Raw genomic sequence first — 11148 nt, 5'->3', positions numbered from 1 at the left:
GTCTGTGCCTCTTGGCTGCCCTTCCGTTGCCACAAACCCAGAAAGGGGCAACTTGCCCAGACTGCCAGGGACCAAATTGGCACTCCATGGCATCTCAGCAACTCTCCTGCTCCAGGTCTCTGTGGACAGCAAGAAAGCCAGAGCCATACAGGATAAAATTCAGAAGGCAGCATGCAACTTCCTGTTATACTCCAGGGAAACAGAATGAAAGACCAGGAAGGCTGAGGCTGGAAGCAGAAAGTGAGAACTTGCATATTACGAAGACAATCATAATCAACCACTTTCTTCCCTCCTGGAGGCACCCCTCCATCAGGGAGGTTGGTCAAGGGGACGTGGCTACTGACCAGAGGTCTTATCCAAGGACTGTCCCTTGGGTGGCCTCCAATCTCCTCAAGGGGTGTGGAAGGTGCTGTTCCCTGAACAGGGCCAATGGATGCAGGTCTTTTGTAGAGGGGAGAAAAAGAGGGCATTTACATTTAGACATGATTTAACTGGGTGTAAATGTTTTCTTAAGGTGTGAGAATTTAAGTTTCTTCGTTGCTTCTTCTTCCTCTTCTTCTTTATTTTTATTTTTATTTTTATTTTTGCTTCTTTTTTGTTTTTGCTTGGTTGTGTTTTGCCTGTGGATTTCCGCCTTTACCAAACCATTGATTGAAAGACCAGATTATCTTACCTCCGTTGAATTATTTTGCATCTGTCAACATGAGTTGTCATAGGTGTATTTCTGGGTTCTCTATACTGGTCCATTAGTCTATGTCTATCCCTGCACTAGTGTCAATCAGTGTTAATTACTACAGCTATAAAAAGTCTGAAATTTGGTTACAGTTACTTCTTCATCTCTTTTTCCATATAAAGTTTGTTTTACTTACACTCATTCCCTTGCTTCTTCGTATACATTTTAGACTAACTTTGCCTACAACGATTACAAATCTTGCTGGAATTTAGCAAGAAATTGTGTTAAACTTGGATATCAAATTGGGGAGATTTGACATCTTTACTGTAGTTTTCTAGTCGATGAACACAACAAATCTCTTCCTTTCTTGAGATTTTTAATTTCTCTGTCAGCATTTCAGCATATGGATTGTGTACATGTTCTATGTACTTACGGGGTTTTTTGAATGAAGATAATTCATGGTGTATTTTTAATATGTTCTGATTTCTTTATTACTGTATATTCAAATAAAATTGATTTTTTGGTTGATCTTGAATTCTGTGAAATTCTTGTGAATATTCTCATTAGCTGAACAGAAGAGGAAAAGCATTCAGTCTTTCACCATTAAGTATCATTTAGCCATTTATTCACAACATTTTTGTTGAAATTATTTATCACGTTGAGGAGATCCTCCTCTATCCCATTATTTTGAGGGTTTTTAAAATCATAAATGAATGTTGAATTATGTCAAAGACCTTTTCTACATCAATTGATAGAATCATGTGATGTTTCTTCTTTGGCTTGCTAATATGATGAATGACATTGATCGATTTCAAACATTAAACCAGACTTGCATCCCTAGAATAAGTGCTACTTGGCATAATTTACTTATTTTTTCAGTTTGGCTGATGTTTATTTGCTAACATTTTGTTAGGGAGTTTTGCATCTATAGTCATGCAAGTATATTGGTTTTTAATTTCCTTTTGCTGTACTGTTTTTGTATGCTTTTGATTTTAGAAAATGCTGACCTCATAAAGTAAATTGGAATGTATTCCTTTCTCTTCTATTTTCTGGAGGAAATTTTGCAGACTGGTGTTAATTCTATTGAAATGTTTGGCATATTACTCCTGTGAAACTACTCTGGCCTAGAGATTTGTCCTTCAGCAGTCTTTAAAGTTCAATTCCTTTCATAATTATAGAGGTTTTCAATTTACCTATTTCATATCGAATTAGTTGTAATAATGTGTACTTTTAAAGTATTTGTTTTTTATTTCACCTAAGTGTTTTTGGTGTATTGTTCATATAGAAGGATCTATAGTGATATAACATGTTTCAACTCCAATATTAATGTTTTTCCCCCTTTTCCCTTTTATTTTTCCTAGAAATTTGTCAGTTCTATTAATCTTTTCAAAGGAGAAATTTTTTCTTTCACTCATTTTCTGTCTTTCTATTTTTTTTGAAATGGAGTTTTGCAGTTGTTGCCCAGGCTGGAGTGCAATGGCGCAATCCCTGTTCACCACAAGTTTTGCCTCCGCGGTTCTACTGATTTTCCTCCTCAGCCTCTAGCTGCGATTACAGGAATGTGCCACCACACCTGACTAATTTTTTATTTTTATTTATTTATTTATTTATTGCACTTTAGGTTATAGGGTAAATGTGCAGATCATGCAGGATTGTTGTATAGGTACAAACATGGCAATGTGATTTGCTGCCTCAATTCTCCAGTCACCTACATCTGGCTTTTCTCCCCATGTTCTCCCTCCCCGACCTCCCCACCTACCCCCTCTGTCCCTCCCTTGGACCCCCTGAACAGACCCCAGTATGTGATGCTCCCCTGCCTGTGTCCATGTGTTCTCATTGTCCATCACCTGCCTGTGGGTAAGAACATGCACTGTTTGATTTTATGTCCTTCTGTAAATTTGCTGATGATTATGGTTTCCAGATTCATCCATGTCCCCACAAAGGACACAAATTCATCATTTTTTTATGGCCATATAGTATTCCATGGTGTATATGTGTCACATTTTCCCTCTCCAGTCTATCACCAATGGGCATTTGGGTTGGTTCCAGGTCTTTGCTATTGTAAACAGTGCTGCTATAAACATACATGTGCATGTGTCTTTATAATAGAGTGATTTGTAATCCTTTGGGTATATACCCAGTCATGGGATTGCTGGGTCAAATGGGATTTCTATTTCTAGGTCCTTGAGGAGGTGCCACACTGTTTTCCACAATGGTTGAACTAGTTTACACTCCCACCAATAGTGCAAAATTGTTCCTATTTCTCCACATCCTCTCCAGCATCTGTTGTCTCCAGATTTTTTAATGATCACCATTCCAACTGGCATGAGGTGGTATCTCAATGTAGTTTTAATTGGATTTCTCTAATAATCAGTAATGATGAGCACTTTTTCATATGTTTGTTGGCCTCACATATGTCTTCTTTTGAAAAGTGTCTGTTCATGTCCTTTGCCCACTTTTGAATGGGCTTGCTTGTTTTTTTCTTGTAAATTTGTTTTAGTTCTTTGTAGATTCTGGATATTAGCCCTTTGACAGATGGGTAGATTGCAAACATTTTTTTTCCCATTTTGTTGGTTGCCAGTTGAGTCTAATGATTGCTTCTTTTGCTGTACAGAAGTTCTGGAGTTTAATTAGGTCCCATTTGTCTGTTTTGGCTTTTGTTGCCAATGCTTTTGGTGTTTTAGTCATGAAGTCCTTGCCTATGCCTATGTCCTAAATGGCTTTGCCTAGGTTTTCTTCTATGGTTCTTCTGGTGTCAGGTCTTAAGTTTAAATCTGTAATCCATCTGGAGTTAATTTTAACATAAGGTATCAGGAAGGATTCCAGTTTCTGCTTTTTGCACACTGCTATCCAGTTTTCTCAACACCATTTGTTAAACAGGGAATCCTTTCCCCGTTGCCTGTTTTTGTCAGGTTTGTCAAAGATCAGATGGTTGTAGATGTGTGGCTTTTCCTCCAGGGCCTCTGTTCTGTTCCATTGGTCAATATCTCTATTTTGGTACCTGTAGCATGCTGTTTTGATTACTGTAGCCTTGTAGTATAATTTGAAATCAGGTAGTGTGATGCCTCCGGCTTTGTTCTTCTTGCTTAGGATTGTCTCGGTTATGCAGGCTCTCTTTTGGTTGCATATGAAGTTGCCTAACTAATTCTGTATTTTTAGTAGAGAAGTAGTTTCTCCATATTGGTCAAGCTGGTATTGATCTCCTGATCTCAGGTGATCCGCTGGCCTTGGTCTCCAAAACTCCTGAAATTATAGGCATGATCCACCGAGTTCTGCCATTTTATTCTTTTTTTTTTTTTTTTTTAACTCCTTCTTGCTTTCGGTTATTTTGCACTTCTTTTCTAGATTCTTGGGATGGGAACTGAGATTATTTGTTTTTGATCTTTTACCTTTTTCAGTGTATACATTTTGCACTATAAATAGCTCTTCACAGCACTGCTTTAGCTCTGTGCCAAGTATTTTGATATGTTACATTTTCATTTTCACTTAATTGAATACCTTTTTTATTTTCCTTACGACATCTTTTTTGATCCATGGGTAATTTAAAAGTATGTTATTGATTTATCATGTGTTTGGAGTTCTACTGATTTTCTTCATGTTATTGATCTGGTTCAACTCCATCGCTTTCAGGGAACACAGTCTGTACGATTTCAATTCTTTCACATTTGTTGAGGTTCCTTTTATGGTCCGGGATATGATCTATGTTGTTGAATATTCCATGGACAGTTAAAAAGTGTGTATTCCACTGTTTGGTGTGGTGCTCTGTAAATGTCTATTCGATCTTTTTGGTGGATGGTTTTGTTGGGCTTCATTATGTTGCTGAGTTTTTGTACAGTTGTTTTATAAATTTTTCAGAGATAGTTTGTGAATTCTCAAAGACTGTGTATTTGTCTGTTTTTCCTTTTGGTTCTGACCATGTTTGCTCTACTTGTTTGTAACTTGGTGGTTTGATGCACACACATTTAGAGTTGCTATGTCTTCTTTCTGAATTACCACCTTTAGCATTATGTAGTGTTTCTGTTTGTCTCTCAGAATATTCTTTGCTCTGTGGATTTTATCGTATCTGATATTATAGCCATTTCTGCTTTGACAAATATTTTCATGGTTTATATTTTCCATTCTTCTATTTCAACCTTCTTCTATTTCAACTTTCCACTCTTGTATTATCTGCAGCAAGTTTCTTATAGGTAGTATATGGATGAGTCATTATTTTTCACTCTGACATTTGTCTTTTTAGACAATTTACCTGTAATGAAATTATTAATATGTGAGCTCTTATAACTGTCATCTGCTTTCTGTTTTCTTTTTTGTTTCCTTTGGTTTTTTTCCCCTGTTTTCTGATGTGTTCCTTAAGAATTGTTTAGAATTCCATTTTTTAACCAGTCATTTTTTGGTGTATCTCATTGGATAGTTTTGTGAATTATCTATCTGTTAACATAACTTACAGTCTATTGGTGCTGACATTTTACCAACTTGACTAAAATGTAGAAGCTTTAACTCCTTTGTATCTCTTTCCACTCTTGCATTTATAATATACATATTTTATTTTCTCTACCTGCATCAAAAATCACATCTAAAAATTTTGTAATTTTTTGCCCTATCAAATTAATTTAAAAAACTGAAAAAGTCTTTTGCATTTACCCATATTTTTACTCATTCTATTGTTTGCTTTTTTCTGATTGTCCAAGATTTCTTCCATTATCATTTCTATTCCAGCTCAAGCAGTTCTTTTAGCCTTTGTTTTACGGTAAATCAGCTAGCATTAAATTATCTTGATTTACCTCCCTCTAAGAATGTCATGGCTGGCACAGTGTCTCATGCCTGTAATTCCAGAACTTTGGGAGGCCAAGGCAGGCAGATCCTCTCAGCTCAGGAATTTGAGACCAGCCTGGGCAACATGACTGAACCCTGTCTCTGCCAAAAATACAAAAAATTAGCCAGGCGTGGGGGTACATGTCAGTAATCCCAGCTACTCAGGAGGTTGAGGTATGAGGATCACATGAACCTGGGAGGCAGAGGCTGCAGTAAGCTGTGCTCATACCACTGCCCTCCAGCCTGGGTGACAGAGCAAGATCCATCTAAAAAACAAAAAAGAAAAAGAAAAAAAGTCATGATAGAATCTTCATTTTATAATAATATGTTTACTGGATATGCATTCCAGGTTAACTTTACTTTCAGCTATCAGAATATCTTGGGCCACTTCTGCGTGGTCTACATGATTGCTAATGAGCAATCCACTGTCAACGTATTTTCTCCTACGTGTGGAATGTCATTTCTCTTTTGTTGCATAAATTTCCGTAAATTTATCTTTGTTTGGGTAGGAACAGGTTCTTGAACTTTTTATATTTAAGACTTTGTCCAAATTTGGAAAAGAGTCAATCTTCCTTCAAACACTCTTCGGGCATCCCCCATTGGTCATCTCCCTGTGACTCCAGTGACAAAAATTTCATATCTTATATTATAGTCTTACAGATTTATCAGCATGAAATCATACTAAATATTATGAATACCTTACCAAAAAAATTATGTGGAATGAATACAAAATGCACAATGTACTGAAGCTGACAAAAACATAAAATATGAAGAGTTCCACATTTCATAGAGAAAGTAAGCCCATTCTATAAAGCTTTCCCAAGAAAAAAACCCAGGTTCATCTAGCTTCAGTAACTATTTTAAAATACTTAAGGAACAAAATTTATGTAAACTTAAAACATATTTGATAAAAGGAAAATCACTTGCAGTTAAGTTTGGTGATATCTGTGAGAACTTTACTTCAAGACCTGAAAGAAACTTTACAACAAATAGGAATTTATGGAGCAATAACTCTTATGAGCCAAGTCCTTAAGAAAATATAAGCCAACTGAATTCAGCGATTTAAAAGTTGGCTACTACCTGATGACCAAGTGGAGTTTACTTCAGAAATGCTAGGCTGTTTGAGTATTTGAAAATCAGTTCATGTGAATCACTGCATGAGCTGAAAGAAGGAGAAAACACATGCAACCACCTTGATAGAGTCAGCACTTGGCCTTAATGTTAAAAAAAAAAAATCTGTTTTCAGCTTGTATTAAAAAGTTTCTTCAATATCAGAAATGATAGATACACTATTGCACACATTAGTCTCAGCAGTGAAATATGAAAACTGTTTCCTTCATATCTGGAGTAGTACAGCAGTTAGGCAATGAAAATGGCAAGAAAAATACATAAAAAGATAATAATTGCATCCAGGTAAAATGGTCATTACGTACTCTTGACATCATCAGGTACTTAGAAAACAAAAATAATAAACTCATAGATTTAATAAGTAAATTAAATAATGTTGCTGGATACAAAGTCAGTATACATTAAGCCAATTATGTTATTGGTATAGCTTGGATGTTTGTATTTTCCAAATCTCACTTTGAAATGTAACCTGCAATGTTGGAGATGAGGCCAGGTGAGAAGTATTTTGGTCGGGGGGCAGATCCTTCATCAATGGCTTGGTGTCGTCCTAGCTATAATGAGTGAGTTCTCACTCAGTTAACAGATCTGGTTGTTTAAAGGAGTGTGACTCTGCCCCACTTTCTCTGTGCTCCTGCTCTCACCATGTGATACCTGGGCTCCCCTTTCCTTCTGCCATGATTCTTAGCTTCCTGAGGCCCTCATCAGAAATAATTGTCAGCACACACCTCCTGTACAGCCTGCAAAACCCTGAGCCAGTTCCATCTCTTTTCTTTATGAATTATCCAGCCTCAGGTATTTATTTTCAGGAATGTTAAGAATGGACTAACATGTTTATGCTCTACCGTAAACAAACAGAAAACAAAACAAAGAAAATAATTTTACCAACTTCCTCACCTCTTTGTTTTTTCTACTTCTTAAATTTGCTTTTGTTGTTTCTTAAGTTAAAAGAGTAAATCTTTGATTTTTATATATTTATCCTTTTGTAATACAAGCATTTAAAACTAAGTATTTTTTTTCTGAAGGACTGCTTTAGTTGTATATCAAAATTTAAAAAAATTCATTTTAGTATTATTTTATTTAAAATTATTTTCTAATTTTTCTTCTAATTTCCTTTTTGACAAGCCATAAATTATTTAGAAATGTGTTATTTTACTTCCAAAAATGTGGGCTATTTTCTCAGTCTTACTAATTTGTAATTTGATAAGTCTGTGTTCAGAGAATATATTCTGTATGACTTTATTCTTTTGAAAGTCATTGAGACTAGTTTTACAGTCATAGTATTTGTTCTATTTCATTGATAATCTTTGTGTAATGTAAATAAATAAATATTCTATAGTTATCTGATGTTGTCAATATATATATGTCAGTTATAAAGGCCAACAAAGTCAGGGTGGTTGAAAGTGTTCATGTTATCTTGATTTCCTTCCTGATCTTTGTTTACATGAAGCTACAGAGATGTTTGTTGTCTTCTCTCTACCTCCCTAGTTCCCACACCACCAGCATGAAGTCAGAAAAAGTTCTGGAAGGAGAATCAGCTGGCGGGGTAAAGTAGATGCATATTATTCCAGGGGTCTCTATAGGTCGTAATGCATCACACAAGCCCACAGGGATATTTACAACTCAGCTGGTTTGTCCTCACTGCCTCATAATCTCCCTTTCTCAGCCAGGTTCAATCTTCCACCGATGTTAAGATTCAGTAGATGGACAAAGAGTAAGTGTGGACACTTGTCCCTGCTCACCTAAGTGGAATTTGTTCATCTCTGGAATTCACAATGTTTGCACTTTATGATCCACTGCTCATTAAAGTTTTAAAAATAAGATGATTTTCCAGTTTACCTATACAGTTTAGTTCATATTATTTTGTTCTTATAGTAGCAGTGACAGTTCTTGTAATTTTTTGCTTCTAACTGGCATTATGGTTTATGATTCTTTTCCAATCCATGTTGATAGTCCTACAGAATTTACTTAAAGCTCTGTGTTTTATCCCTTTCTATGGCTATACCACAATTTACCTTTCTTCTATCTAAATATTGAGAACATTTCTGTTTTCTCCTGTTAGGTTTTTTACATGTCAGCATGGACACACAAGAAAAGCTTTACCAAGACTGTAAAAACTTAGAGTGGAAATCCTGTATTATTCTAACTACTCACAGGGTTACACTAATGAATACTCACAGTGCCACACACAGCACCAAATGTCATCTTGCAGTGTGCTGTCACTTCACATACTGCATAGTTTTTATAATGTTCAAAAGTTTTATCATCAAGACAAATTAATCAATTTCTCTTTTAGAATTTGGAAATATTTTTGTTATTGCAAACAGCGGCTTAACAAGCAACCAATTTTATGTCTCCTCAGGCCCATGTAGGATTGTTTTTTTTTAAAGACATCTGTCTATCTTTAAGACGGATGTTTAGAAAGGAAATTGTGTTGTTTTCAACAAGCATGTAACAATTGCATTTAGAGTTAATAGACACTGCCACACTGCCATTCACTCAGACTTCTAATAATATGACAGAATCTATTCCCATAGAATCTTCTAAATTCTTGAATTTAAAATAAACTGTTGTATTTGCCAATGTTGGGGGTTGGGGGCAAGAAATAGTTTATTACATTGCTGTTTGAATTTGGATTTTTGCATTTATTGGTGAGTTTAAGCAAATATTTATAAACTATTGAAATACTCTCTTTTATAATCAGTATAAATCCTTTGTCCATTTTTTCTGTGGCATTTCTATTAATTTATTTATAGATTACTTACCAATTTTTGATAAGAAAGTTAGCACATCGTCCGATGCATGTGATCCAAATTTTTCCTGAACTTCACATACTTCTTTTAATTTTATTATTTTCTTCATTCAAAGAAATCAGTAAATTTCATAAAATATTTCTTTATTTGTGTGTTCTGATTTTTTTCTTGCTTACAAAGTCTAGTTTTTTAAAAAAGAATTATTTTAACAGGTTTACTAAAGTATAATTTACATACTACAAAATTTATTGCATATTTATAATTTTATAATTTTAGCTAATTAAAAGATTTGTGCAATTATCATAACAATCCAGTTTTATAACATTTCTGTCATGTCTAAAATTTCTCTCTTTATAGTTAATTCCCACTGATATCTCAAGCCCTAGACACCCAATGCACTGCTCCTTCTGTCTATATATTTATCTTTTCCAGGTATTTCAAGTAAATGAAATCATACAACATGTGATCTCTTGTGTTCAGGTTCCTTCACTTAGTTAACACTGTTGAGGTTCACCAGCTTGTAGTATGTATCATTGTTTTGTTTCTTAACGTTTCATGTATTAAAATTTATTTTCTCATTTCTCATTTGTGTAAATGTATAAGGTACAGGTGTAGTTTTGTTGCATGCATAGATTGCATAGTGGTAAGTCAGTGTTTCTGCAGTATCCATCACCCCTATCACATTAATTGTACCCATTAAGTAATCTCCCATCATCTGGAGTGCAAGGGTTGAAACTTGCTTTGGGAAAACTACCCTCAGGTTCATGGTATCTCCCCTGCCACATAAGTCCGTTTTTGTTCCTTCTTATTGAATTATATTGGCTTGTATGGATGTAGTATCATGTTGTTTCTCCATTTACTAACTGAAGGATATTTGGATTGATCTCAGTCTGGGCCAACTATGGTGAAGGCTGTTCTGAACACTTGAACACGTCTTTGTGAGGACATGTGTTTTTCTATCTCTTAGGTAGACTCCAAGGAGTGAAATTGCTGGGTCATGTGGCAAATATATTTTAGGCTTTTTTTTTTTTTTTTTTTTTTTTTTTTTGAGAGAGAGTCTCCCTCTGTCACCAGGATGGAGTGCAGCGGCACCATCATCAGTCACTGCAACCCCCACCCCTCCTGGGTTCAAGTGATTCTTCTGCTTCAGCCTCCTGAATAGCTGTGACCACAGATGCATTCACTAAGCCCTGCTAATTTCTGTGTTTTTAGTAAAGACGGGGTTTCATCATGTTGGTAAGGATGGTCTCGATCTCCTGACCTCCAGTTCTACCTGCCTTGGCTTCCCAAAGTGCTGAGACTACAGGCATGAGCCACCATGCCCAGCCACAGATCACTAACTTTTTAAGAAATGGCCAAATGTCCATGTGTTTGTAAAATCACACACTCCCGTCAGCAACACGTAAGGGTTAAGAAAATCTGTTTGCCTTCAGATACAGTGATGATGATGATGATGATGATGATAGTATTAGAAATAACATCTGTTTTTGTAATTTAATATTTTCTCTTTATGTTTCAATTGTTATTTTTTCAGGATCCATTTAGTGAAAAAAATGAGCTTGGAATACAACTTACCAAAAACTGAAACTGAATCTCAACCCCTTCTGTTTCTAATTCTAGACTCTGTTTTACTAGTACATTTAATTTAATAAATATCAGTAAAAATGCATTTGTCTTTAAAGATTTATAGTATATTTTAGAAAATATATAGTATATTTTAGACTTTATAGCGCTAGTTATTTCTTCTTTTTTTCAAAAATTTTTCTGGAAAACGTATTTACCTCA

The sequence above is a fragment of the Saimiri boliviensis genome, chromosome 4 (assembly GCF_048565385.1).
Source record: "Saimiri boliviensis isolate mSaiBol1 chromosome 4, mSaiBol1.pri, whole genome shotgun sequence".
NCBI classification, from domain to species: Eukaryota; Metazoa; Chordata; class Mammalia; order Primates; family Cebidae; genus Saimiri; species Saimiri boliviensis.
This window is presented reverse-complemented; position numbering follows the sequence as displayed.